Genomic DNA, 14,292 nt, shown 5'->3' with positions numbered 1-14,292 from the left:
ATCCAGTCTCCTCCCCTCCCTACCCAGTAACCCTTCCCCTGTGACCCTCATATTTATACACTCCTGTTTGTCCTGCATTTCTTCAATCTGAGTGTTGGTCCTCTGGTGCCCTGTGATCCATTGCTCTAAGGGATGTATTACCATAGAGTATGTGGGTGCATCATCTTGGGTTGAGTGGTCTGCATGTACATCTTGTTAACTATTGGGCTGAGAGCCCGCCCCTGGGGATGAGTTTTATTCCAGGCTCAGAATGTATTTCGGGGCTATAGTATAGGAAGTCTCATCAGACTTGCTCTGACCAGTAATTCTGGTCATTATTGAGTTTTGGATTTTGTTCCACGTTTTTCCTCCCACTCTGTCCAGGATCTCCAGATTTGATCCTTTCCTGAGTTGAGTGGTTGGTATTGGTAGCTGGGCACCATCTAGTTCTTCTGGTCTCCAAGGCCATTGTGGGCTGATTTCTTCCAAATACCCTTGTTTTTTTCTTTGCTTCTGATGTTAGGAGACCATTAGCTGCATCATAGATGGCCTCTTGAAAGCTTTTTAAGACTCCAATGGCTATTCATCAATGTAGGATGTGGAACAAGGCTTTTATGTATTTTGTTGTGCCAATTGAGTCTGGTGTCCCCCAGCACTATGGTCCTGAGCCAGTAGATCTATTGGATCTCTCACCCACAGTGTCTGGGTGTCTGTGAGGAATTACTCTGTGTCTGTCTTCTATTGTTTCTGTAATGATTGCAGGTATTTTGTATCACTGGTGTCTGTGCAAGATTAGCCTCAGCTGAATCTATCCTTGGTCTAGAGTATACTTCTGTTCACCGACCCCCATCTGACCAGCTCAGGTGTTTATGTGTTTATCTTTAGCCTGGTGTTTGGTGTTAATGGTAATACAGTATTGTGGACACAATGGTTGCTATTAGCATCTGTCATCTATCCCTTAAGTGCACAAATCGGTGTCCTCCCATTTCCTAATATTATCATGGTGGTCACAGTTCCTTTCTGTATATCCCTCCCCTTACCCATGTCAGCATGTGGGCCCCAACTAGCCCAAAATTGACCCCTCCCCTTCCCTCCCCACCCCAGTAACCTACAAAGTGAGTTCTGTGTCTCAAGCAAACCCTGTTTTGTCTTTTTACAATAATGGGATCATACAGTACTTTTCTTTCTGCGATTGACTTATTTCACTCAGCATGATGTCCTCCAGGTTCATCCACTTTGTGAGATGATTCACATATCCCTCATTGTTTTTTAATGTAGCATAGCATTCCATTGTGTGCATGTACCATAATTTGGTTACTCACTCATCCATTTAGGCTATTTCCATCTCTGCTATAGTGAATTGTGCTGCCATGAACATAGGTGTACATATTCCTAGTAATAGAATTGCTGGATCAAATAGTTCTATTTACTGTTTTTTAAGGAAACGCTATACTGTTTGCCACAATGATTGTACCATTTTACAATCCCACCAGCAGTGCACAAGAGTTCCAATCTCTCCACAACCCCACCAGCATTTAGTATCTGATCTGTTGAACTTTGCGATTATTGCTGGGGTGAGATGATATCTCATTGTTGTTTTGATTTGCACCTCTCTAGGAAGGTTGGGCAATCCTACTTCCGTAGTGATACTGCCTCGGAACCCCAAGGAGGGGTCGCTATGAGTCGGGGCCGACTCGACGGCAAACAACAACAACAACAATGATTAATGATCGTGAGCAATGTGTCACATGTTTGTTGGCTGCCTGTATATTTTCTTTGGTGAAGTGTCTGTTCAAGACTTGCTCATTTGTGAATTGGTTTATTTGTCTTTTTGGTGTTGAGGTGTTGAAGTTTTCTATAGATTTTGGAGATAAATCCTTTATCAGATATGTCATAGGTAAATATTTTCTCCCAATCTGTAGGTTCTCTTTTTACCCTTTTGACGAAGTCTTTTGATGTGCATAATAATTTAATTTTTGAAAGGTCCCAGTCATCTAGCTTCTCTCTACCTCCTGCACATTCTGGGTTATACTTGATAGTCTACATTTTTAGTGTTAAGAATTGAAGATGTCACTTTGACGACTAAGGTTCAGCTAACACAACACATGGTATTTGCATTTGCCTCATACACATGTGAAAGCTGGGCAATGAGTAAGGAAAACCAAAGAAGAGATGATACTTAGAATTGTGGTGGTGGAAAAGAAAACAGAAGATACTATAGACTGCCAGAAGAAGGAACAAATCTGTCCTAGAAGAAGTGCAGTTGGAATATTCTTTAGAAGCGAAAATGGCCAGATTTTGTCTCACCTACTTTGGTCATGTTGTCAGAAGGGACCATATTTTGGAGAGTGATATCATACTTGGTAAAGTAGATAGTCAGCAAAAAAGGGGAAGACCCTCAACAAGATGGATTGACAAACAGTGGCTGCAATGATGGGTTCAGGTATAACAAGGATTGTGGGGCTGGCACAGGACCGGGCAGTGTTTCATTCTGTTTTACATAGGGTCGCTATGAGTAGGAGATGACTTGATGGCACCTAACAACTTTGGTCATGTTGTTAGAAGGTACCATCCCCTGGAGAAGGATATCATGCTTGGTAAAGTACACTGTCAGCAAAAAAGAGAAAGACCTTTAATGAGATGGATTGACACAGTGGCTGCAAGGATGGATTCAAGCATAGCATGGATTTTAGGGACGGTATAGGACTGTGTTGTGTTTTCTTCTGTTGTACATAGGGTCACTAAGAATTGGAGTCAACTTGACAGCACCTAAAAACAATGAGAGGAGAGAAGATGGAAGAGCTGAAAAAGGGGAATAAGTATTATTATGAATGAGAATAAAACTCTTAGAATATTTAGGAATGATGGCTTATTTCTGCCTTGCCCTTCAGAGGGTGATACTCAATCTCCCAGATGTATTTGGAGATCTCTGATAAGAGGGGACATCTAGCAAGATATGAGCCTACCAGAGTAGAAACACTTGCATGTTGTTTCTAGGCTGAAAAATTTAAGGCAGAGAAACATAGCATGGGAAGCAGATGATTGTTTTGTACTGTGATCATGAATTTGGCTGACTCTTTTTCTTCCAACTATTTTGAGCTATTATTGAATTCCTGGGTTGACTGGGACAGAGTCACTTCTAATCGTCCCTCCTTTTCATAAGCCTGTCAGTTAGAATTTCTCAATAATAGCACCAAGAGATTGCTCACTGTGGCAAAGGTCAGGGTGCATTGAACACATGGCATTCTATCCATTATCCTGATCCAATCCACCATCTCTGACTTACTACATTAATGTCTCAGGGTCTTATTTTCTTCACACTTTATTTCTTATCATTGAGCTTAAAAAAATACTGGTAATATCTCTTTGAGATCCCAAAGTGGGGAAAATATTCAACAATCCCTTCAAAGTTTCTACACTGACCGTGATTATTCTGATACCATGAATATAAATATACATAAGTCATACTTTTAAAGAACTTACTGGTTTGTAGGGGGAAAAATGTTATCAATTCAATATGGACATATAGGTTTATAGTCAGAGCACTTTAGGGAAGTGTGGAAATCCAGAAGAGGAATTTTCAAAATGTGTCCAGAAGGCACAGGTTTAGGAAGATCCCTCACCCTTATTCTCTCAGTTTTGAGGGGAGAGTTTAGATAAATGAATGTTTAGCTAAAGAAAATTGTGTATACTTCTATTTAACTGTTTGGCAGAAAACCCCTTGGGAGAAATTCCAGGCCCAAGACTTAAGATCTACAGTGGATTATCTTGCTACTCTGCCCAGATCTTCTTTACCAGAGTGACACCAATTCTTCAGCTAATATGAGGGCTGCTTTATCAGTACTCACAGCTGTTCTTTACCTGGAAATTTCCTTTGGACAAACAGGGGCCACTTTGACTTGTAAGTTATGTCTACCCCTAGATCTCTGCCAGGACCCTCACTTAAAGGTGGTACTAACTTGGGCAATCTTCTTCTGTAATGATACTGCCTTGGAAACCCAAGGAGGGGTCGCTATGAGTCGGGGCTGACTCAACGGCACATAACAACAACAACAGCAACAACTTTATAGTGCATTTTGTATGCCAGAGCTTCCCCATGGGATCAGGCTGAAGCTAGTCTTGATTTTAGCTATCTTCCCCTGCCCTTTTCTTCTTCCTTCATTGTTATCTTACTGAGATAATGCTCATAATAAACCACCTGTCTACGAATACTGTGGTAGGCAGAATAATGGTACCCCTTATGATGACCAGAGGAGCTCTGGTAGCATAGCGCCTAAGGCACTTGACTGCTAACCAGAAGGCTGGCGGTTCAAAGCCCCAGCCACTCCTCAGAAGGAAGATGGGGCAATCTACTTCCATACTGATAATGCCTCAGAAACCCAAGGAGGGGTCACTCTGAGTCAGATCTGACTTCACAACAATGGGTGGATAATGATGACCAACCACATCCTAATCCTGAGAACCTATGACTGTGTTAGAGTACATGGAAAAGAGGATTAAAACTTGCAGATGGAATTAAAGTTAGTAATCAGCTGAATTTAAATTAGAGAGATTATCTTGGATAATGTAATCAGAAGAGTTCCTAAAAATGTAAGAAGAGAGCAGAAAAGTCAGAGTAAGAGTGATTCCAGAAGAATGTTCAGGAACTGCAACATTGTTGGCTTAGAAATGCTGTTGTTGTTAGGTACCATCAAGGCAGTTCTGAGTCATACTAACCCTATGTACCTATGTACCTAAGAACTCAACACTGCCCAGTTCCATGCCATCCATCTTCAGAATTATTGCTATACTTGAGCCCATTGTTGTTGCCACTCTGTGAATCTATCTCATTGAAGGGCTTTCTTGTTTTTACTGACCCTCTACTTCACTGAAGCTGTCAAAGATTTCATATTACTTGCATCCACAATCGACACCAATGGAAGCAGCAGTCAAGAAATCAGATGTCATATTGCACTGGGCAACTCTGGAACAAAAGACCTCTTTAAAGTGCTGAAGAACAAAGATGTTTTTTTGAAGACTAAAGTGCACCTAACCCAAGCCATGGTATTTTCAGCAGCCTCATATACATGTAAAAGCTGGACGCTAAATAAGGAAGACTGAAGAACAGTTGACGCTCTTGAGTTATGGTGTTCAAGAAGAATAGTGAAAGTACCATGGACTGCCAGAAGAACTAACACATCTGTCCTGCAAAAAGAGGAGCCAGAATGCTCCTCTGAAATGGCCAGATTTCATCTCACCTACTTTCGTCATGTTGTCAGAAGGGACCATTCCCTGGAGAAGAATATCATGCTTTATAAAGTGAAGGGTCACCATAAAAGGAAAGACTCTCAATAAGATGGTTTGACACAGTGGCTGCAATGACGGACTCAGGTACAGCAAGGATTGTGAGGATGGCACACAAATGGACAGTGTTGCACATAGGATCACTATAAGTTGGAGCTGACTTGATGGCACCTAACAAAAACAACAACAACAACAACAACCACTACTTTCCCAAGCATGATGTCCTTCTTTCCTGCTAACATGAGCAAATTATGTGAGACTAGAAAGTCTCACTATCCTCATTTCTAAGGAGTATCCTTGCTGTACATCTTCCAAGACAGATTGGTTCTTTCTTCTGGTAGTCTATGTTATAGTCAATATTCTTCACCAACAGCATAATTCAAATGTATTAATTATTCTTTGGTCTTCTTTTATTTATTTTCCAGCTTTCACATGCATATGAGGTAAATGAAAATATAATGGGTCAAGTTCATCTTAGTCCTCAAGTGACATCTTTACTTTTTAACACTATAAAGAGCTCATTTGCAGCAGATTTGCCCAGTACAATATATCATTTTAATTCTTGACTATTGTTTCTATAGGCATTGATTGTGGACCCAAGTAAAATGAAATCCTTGAAGTTTTCAATATTTTCTCCTTTTATCATCATATTGCTTATTGGTCCAGTTGTGAGAATTTTTTTTTGTTTTCTTTATGTTGAGGTATAAGCCACATTGAAGGCTATTATAGTGTTTTGTCCAGAAAACAAAAACAAACAAACAAACAAACAAACAAAAAACTCACTGCCAATGAGTAGATTCCAACTCATAGAGACCCCACTGGGTTTCCAAAGCTGTAAATATTTACAGAAGCAGACAGCCTCATCATTCTTCCAAGGAGTGGCTGTTGGGTTTGAACCATTGACCTTTTGGTTAGCAGCCAGATACCTTAACCACTCCACTACCAGAGCTCCTTTTTTGTTTAGAAAAGGGAGCTACAACTCAAGGAGTATTAGCATTCTCTAGAATCTTCAATGAAATGCAGCCTAGTCTGACACCTTGATTTTAGCCCAATGAAACCAGTGTCAGACTTCTGACTTCCAATAATATAAGATAAAGAATTTATATTTTTTTAAGCTACTAAGTTTGTGGTAGTGTTTTACAATAGCAATCAAGAACTAATACAAATTCCCACCCCAGCCTGTTTTTAGAAAACTTGACCAAAGATAGGGTTCTCTTTCCAGGTACCAAAGAAATACCATTCCTTACTGTCACATTCCATCAAATCAAAAACAAACAAAAATATATGACTGGTTATTTTCACCAAAACAGAATAAAATATTTAAAAACAAACAAGCAAGGCTGCCCAGTCTTTCTTCCGAGGAGTGGCTTGTGGGTTTGAACCATCAGCCTTCTGGTTAGCAGTCAAATGCCTTAGGCACTACACCACCAGAGCTCCCGGTAGAAAAATGAGTAAGGACTGGAACTGTGTAGGTCAACACTCTGGTTTCAAAGCCTAATATATTAATTCCTACTAGGGAAAGATATTTTTTTGTTTGTTTTACTTCATTTCTTTCCATCTGTAAGAGGGTAGTAGTAGTAACCAATTCAGATAGTTGTTAGAGTTAATACATGTAAAGTGCTTAGAGTATTGTTCATGCTCAATACATTTTAGCCATCATGGTTTTCATTTGTTCCAAAAGCTCTGCCTTCTGCTTCTCTCCAAAGTTAAATGGAATGGTGATGAAATAAGAATGCATCAACCTGCTTTGATTTGCAAAGATATTCCAAATAAAATTTATTTTTAAATAAAGAAAATTGATTTTATATTAAAAAAAAATCCAACAAATGATTAGAGAAATACCTGCATTATTTCCAGTTTTACACAATAGAGAAGAGAGGATTTGGAAATGTTCTAATTTATTCCAACAATGTTAAAATCTATACTACAGAGGGTACTTTGCATCAATTATCATTTGTTTCTCCATAGCAGCTCTTCTCAAAGTATGTTCTTAGTGCCTATAACAGAATTTCTTAGAACTGTCATTGAAAATGCAGATTCCTGAGCCCCACTCTGAGTATGGGCTTAAGAAGCAATTTCTTAGTGATTTCTTCATATCCTCCACTATTTTGAGAACAGCTTTCAAGTTGTTTAATTATTTCATGCAACATCTCAATTTTGCATGTCTCAGTTTATCCCTTAATTACATTTGGTAGTAACCTATTTATTTTAGCAAGAATTTATGAAATCGGGGAAGAGTGTTTTATAAAGGATGTTTATTATTATTTCATAAAATAGTGAACACTAACCTTGAAATACAGTTAGGACTGATCATCCCAAACAGTACAATGATTTGCATGTCAACAAATTTTTATTTCTTTATATTTAGAAACCTTGTTGACATTGCCCCTGACTGAGTCATTTCTTGAACACACATAAAGATAAGGGTGGTGGTGGTGTTAGTTACTGTGGAGTTGCTTCCAATTTATGGTGAACCTACGTGTGCAGTGTAGAACTTCTCCATAAAGTTTTCAAGGCTGTGACATTTTGGAAGCAGATTGCCAGGCCTGTCCCCATTGCCATAGAGTGTTCTAATAATTTTGGAGAACAGCAAAGATTTATAAGTTATACCTCCTGCCCTCACAGACATTAGTGTTTAATAGTAGAGATGAGACAAATACATAAAACAATTGAAATATATATGTAAAAAGTACATGTATATGAAATACAAACATAATAGATTTATATTTTAAATACATATTTATGTTTTAAAATTTACATATGTTTATATAAAATAATATTTAAGGCATGATTAGGTACTAAATAATATCATTTGAATAAAAATTTACTGTAAAATTTCAGGAAAAGAAAAATCAGCATGGACTGAAATTACCAGGAACTTAGTTGAGTTAACTTAACCTTTGCTGGACGTACACAATGTTTTAAATATTTTCCGTCTGTACATCTTAGGTTATAATAGATAATTTTATGTTTGTCTGAATTTGAATTCATTTTTAATTTAGTGCTCTTATAAATTTAAATGTAATGATCTTATAAATTTTTTCTTCAGTGATTAAACAAACAAAAACAAGGCATCAGCTATCACCTAGATTTGTGCAACTTGAAAATAAAATTATATTAAAGAAAAAAATGTTCTGTCAACTTAATGGCTTAGCCAGATGAATAAGGCAGTGTGAACAGTATTAAACTGACATAAAAATATGTTTGGCAAACATTCAAGCTTTTCTCTTTTTCTTTTTTTTGTACTGGAGAAGTGTCATTTTTAAGTGCAGAAGTAAAACATGAACTTTCTGAAGCTTCAGAGCTTAGTATGGAGCAGTTTGTTGAACCTATTATAGCCCTCGGTATTGTAGCCACTCAGAGCATTTATTAATTAGGAGTTAGAGTTTAAAATCTCTTCAGCAATCTATCTTTCTGAGATTTTATCTCCTTGGACGTGTGTCTGAGGTGAATTATTTTATTGGTCTTGAAAGAAGTCCAGTCTAATGATATCATTTGGAAAAGACAATGCAGCACTTTGAAGGGGGAAAAGAAAAATTACTTAAGGCTCAAAATAGCACAATACTCCTTTTTTTTTTTTTTTTTTTTTTTAAGTACAAACCAGCCATTTAAAATTACTTTTGTCTGTTTCAAAACTCTTATTCAAGATCATTTATGGAAGTCCATTTTGAGTACAGGCTGTACTGAAATTAGAAAAGAAAGAAAATACAAAGTTCTGACTTATTAAGGAGTTTAATATTATGTAGGACATTGAATATAGAGTTAATTGTTTACTGTCTTTTAAAATATACTTTATTTGTGTGTAGAATAGGCACAGCATGCATATATATAACATTTTAAAAGTACAAAATATCTTCCAATCATCCAGTTCCAGAAGATAGCCCTAATCCTCAGCCTCAGGATTTCTTCCCAAAAAGGTACACACTAATTAAACATGCATGAATGAATACTCATAGAATATTCATATCAAAGCAGAAATGAATGTGAACTTTATAATGTTTGAATAATAATAATAATGAAATGCAGGGGTTATGTTTAACAGACTAGAAATCCATGGGTCTTATTGATGTTGCCAAATGGTCAGAACAGCTTTGTTGCCAAGCCAGGAATAGCACATAGGGCTGGACCAAGAAGGATCATAATAAATTAAATCATGAGAATGGCTGAGGTGTAGACCTTATTTCTTTGATCACTCTTTAACAGCCAAAGCAACTTACACACAAATAATTTTCCTAACTCCTATATCTCACCATTTTCATCATTACTTGGCAATGGGTTTTACTTGGTAATCCTAAGAAGTTGTTTATATATATATATATATATATATATATATATATATATGTTTAAGACTGTATACAGTGGAGTATTTATCCATTAATTTTCCACAAGGGAATGATACTCAAACTTGAGTGCATCAGAATCACTTGGACAATTTATTAAAAATGTATTTTCCTAAGTTCATCCACAGTCATTGTGACTTAGAATATTGGAGGGGGGCTCTGGAGTCTGCCTTTTTGACAAACAGACCAGTGATCCTGCTGCAGTGATTCTACCACATGATTGGAGAAAATTCAACATAGAGAAAAATTTAGAGTTCTTTGATGAGTCTTTCAGGCCCAATGTCAGATACATACAAAATGAATGTTGACATCAGAGTTCACCTTTAGATCCCTCCCTGTTTGTTTATTTTTGCATATTTAAAATCACCCAAGAACAGCTGCAAAGTCAAATGCTCAGACAACTTCAGTTTAAACTCTAAAATTGCAACCATAAATTTAATGTACATTTTTCTTTACTGAATCCTCAATTTCTCCTCTCACATGTAATCCAGTTTACATGTATAAATTAGAAAATTTATGTGTGCAATTTTAGAACCTGGTAGGTAAAAATTAACCTACTGCATCTTACTTTATCACAGGAAGGGTTTTAATCCTCCTTCTAATCAGTATTCCTTTTTATTCCTCTTATTATAAAAGGAACTATGATCTGCCTTTACAATAGAACATTCTTTATATCATTATGTAATTGTCTTTAAAATGTTAACATTCATTGAAACTTAATCTGAGAAAATTTACATCAGCTGGAATTGGCCTTGGCATTGGAAATTCAAAATCGTGTAAATTAATTGTTTATATAAATATCATGAAGGTAGTCATTCTCTCAGAACATAACCTGTGTTTTCATAGGTTACCAAGAGTTAAGCATTTTGGTATTTTTTATTAGCTTTTTCAAGTCACCATAATCAAGGTTAGCAATTCCTCACATGCATATGAGACTATTCTGGAGTCACTGTTGTTGCCACATCTTCACATTTTAATCCAATGCCTATTTAAGTGACTGTTGTGCCATTGACAGTACCAGGGGCCCATGAATCTAATAACCTATTTGGACAAAAGTTATAATTACTTGTCAATTTGTCTCCCTACCCAAATTGCAACTGTAACAACAATAACAAAAAAAAAAAAAATCAGTTACTTATAGAATAGAATCATGTATAGAACAGATGTCATCATTTTCAAAAATATTGCTTTGTTGAATAATTGGTTGAAACAGCTCCAGGCAGAATTACTCCTCTCCATAGATTTCAGGGTGACAAACCTCGAACATTCATGACTTGACTACTTCCTCATGGTGAGGAACCAAGGGGAATAGAAAGATTACTTCCCCAGACATGCAACATACACGGCCACATACACATACACCCTTTACTCTCCTCTTTCTTCCCAATAAGCAGACAGCTACATAATGAGTGTACATAAAGAGTATGTGGAGGACTGTTTACAGCTTAGAAATAAGACACTGATCTAATTGGAATATAACAAAATAGAAGTGAGCTCTTTCTCCAGATGGGGGCCCGTGTAAAAATGGAAAAAACAAGTGTATTAGTCATGGGTCTCCAGAGAAAAGAATTAAAAAAGAGAGAAAGGGAGAGAGAGATTGATATTCAGGCAGCGGGTCCTGCAATTATAGGAGCTGGAAACTCCAATAGTCTTGATCTAGATCAGGCAGACTGGAAACCAGCCAAGACATCTCTGTTACAGTTTTGAAGCAGAATCCTTCTCCTCTTGGAAACCCTGGTTTTGCTCTTAAGACCTTCAACTGAGTAGATAAGGGCCACCAACTTTATTGATGTCATTTACTTAGTGTCAACTGATTTTAAATGGTAATCACATCAACAGAATTCCTTCACAGCAACGTCAAGATTACTGTTTGACCAAATGACTGGGCACCACAGCCTATTCAAATGGACACATACAACTAACAATCATAGCAGATAACTGATATGATGTACGATGTGTTGATAAGCTTCCTAAACAAATTATGTGTCAGAAATTGTCACTGCCCTTCTTTCAGGTTTGGGTTTCAAGACCTCAAACAACTCCTATCTGAAAATGAGATAATAAAAGTTGTCACATATTCTGTCAAATGATACAACCCCTGTGGAAAGCAGTATGGCAATTCCTTAAAAAGTTGGAATTAAAAATACCATTTGACCCAGCAATCCCATTACTAGGTATATATTCTAAAAAAAGTGAGAGTCAGGACAAGAACAGATATATGCATACCCATGTTCATCGCAGCACTATTTCAACAGCAAAAGATGGAAACAACCTAGGTGTCCATCAACATGAGAATGGATAAGCAAACTATGGTACTTACACACAGTGAAATACTATGCAACACTAAAGAATAATGTAGAATCTACAAAACACCACATAATGTGGATGAACTTGGAGGACATTATGCTGAGTGAAATAAGTCAATCACAGAAGGATGAATTTTGTATTAGTTCATTATTGTAAAAAGTCAAGCAAAGGTTTATATATGGGAGGAAACTTTCTTTGTTGGTTACCACGGGTGGGAGGGGAAAAAAAGTTGTCACATATTAATGCAGTTAGTATGAATAAAATGACAAAATTATTAGAAACTAGATTCTAAAGAATATCTTGAAAAATAAAAGTGATAATCTGTAGAGCAGAAGCCCTGGTGACACAGTGGTTACATATTCAGCTACTAACCCAAAGGTCAGTGATTTTAATCTACCAGTTGCTCCATGGGAGAAAGTTATGACAGTTTGTTTCCCTAAAGATTTGCTGCCTTGGAAATCTTATATGGCAGTTCTACTGTCATGTAGGGTTGCTATGAGTCAGAATTCACTCGATGGCAAAGGGTTTTGGGGTTTTAACACATAGAGCTTTTCATTTGGAGAGTAGTTCTAAGTGGATTATGCAAGTTTGATCACTTGGAACAGAACATAGATATCAAGATCAATATTGAATGAAAGGCACTAAATGAGGTTCAAGGAATGCTGAAATAAACTTCAAAGTAGGCTATATTAGTTTTCTAGGAACCAGCTTGTTTTTCACTCTTCTGTGAACCAGGAAGGCTTATTTCTAGTGGCCTACTAAATAAAATGGGAAAATATAGGCAAATATTCAGTCAAATACCAGAATATGTTGTTCTCAGTGTGTTTACTTTGAAAAAAAAAAAAACCCACACACACTGACATCAAGTTGATTCCAACTCACAACAACCCTTCCTTGGGTTTCCGAAGTGGTATCTCTACGGAAGTAGATTGCCCAATCTTCCTTCCAAGGAGTGACTGGTGGGCTTGATCCACCAGCTTTCTGGTTAGCAGTCAAGTGACTTAAACACTATGCCACTAGAGACAGTAAACTTCTATTTGTTGTACTCATGAGTCTTGTTGCCTTTGATTTTCTCTAGTATATTTCAACAATTAAGGCAAAGTAGATACTACAAACATTAAAAACTTTAGATTCCTGACAGTACTCTCTTTCTACTTATTCTACTTATAAGCAAGCACAATATTGAAGCTTAATAGGTTCTAGGGAAAGTCACTGATCATTCATTGGTACTGTTGATTACATATACAGAGCATGAACGCTTAGGGTCCTTGAAGCAAATGAATTTCACTCCTGAAAGAAAACTTAAGAACATGTGCCTAAAATCCAAAAAGAGAATTTTAGGCAAGATACATGAACAGATTTCTTGAAGATAAGTTTATTAAATAGGACACCAGCTAAACAAGAAAGGGAATTTTTATGAATATTTTTATATTGACTGACAGTATTAAGACAATTTTTATGCAATATGTTTTGAAAAACCACAAAAGCTACTTCCATGAATGTTCCTGCAGTCAGGAATAGCAAGATTCCGTGCTTGTATGCAATGTCCTCTCATGTAAGCCTAAAGACTTCCCTTTCATATAAATTTCCCTCTAAATTTCTGAAAGCTCATTTTCAACTTTGATCTCTCAATCACCATCATGTAGGAGAAGAAAGAAATGAGATGAAAAGATCTGAAAGCAATATGATCAGTTAGCATTGCCATGTAACAAACCACTCTTGAACTGCAGGACTTAAAACAATAATCTGTTATTGCTTGTGAGTCTGTGGGACAGCTGGGATCTTCTGATCTGGTTCTGGCTAGGCTTATTTTGGCTGGGTTCACTCATGGTCTGCAGAGAACTGATAATTACCTAGAGACTGGCTATATGCTAGTCTCAGCTAGGATGGTTCATCTCTACTCTGTATGTCTCTTGCCCTCCAGTAGGATGAGACTTGCTAACATGATGGTTACAGGTGGCCAAGAGACTCAGCAGAAATGTGATGGTCAGGTTCAGACTTGCACAGTTTAGTTTCCATTGCATTCTCTTGGCTGAAGCAATTTGCAATCCAGATTCATGAAGATGAAGAAATTGACTCCAATTCTTAATGGCTTGGGTTAGGCACTTCAGAGAAATATATTTATTCTTCAACACTTTAAAGAGGTCTTTTGTAGCAGATTTACCCAGTGCAATGTGACATCTGATTTCTTGACGGCTCTTCCTATGAGTGTTGATTACAGATTCAAGGAAAATGAAATCCCTGACAACTTCAACCTCTTTTCCATTTATCATTATATTGCTTATTGGTCCAGTTGTGAGGATTTTTGTTTACTTTATGTTGAGATGCAATCCATACTGAAGACTATAGTCTTTGATCTTCATCAGTAAGTGCTTTAAGTTGT

This window comes from Orycteropus afer, unplaced genomic scaffold (assembly GCF_000298275.1).
Source record: "Orycteropus afer afer isolate SDZICR_OR568_19922 unplaced genomic scaffold, OryAfe1.0 scaffold00105, whole genome shotgun sequence".
In the NCBI taxonomy this organism is placed as follows: domain Eukaryota; kingdom Metazoa; phylum Chordata; class Mammalia; order Tubulidentata; family Orycteropodidae; genus Orycteropus; species Orycteropus afer.
This window is presented reverse-complemented; position numbering follows the sequence as displayed.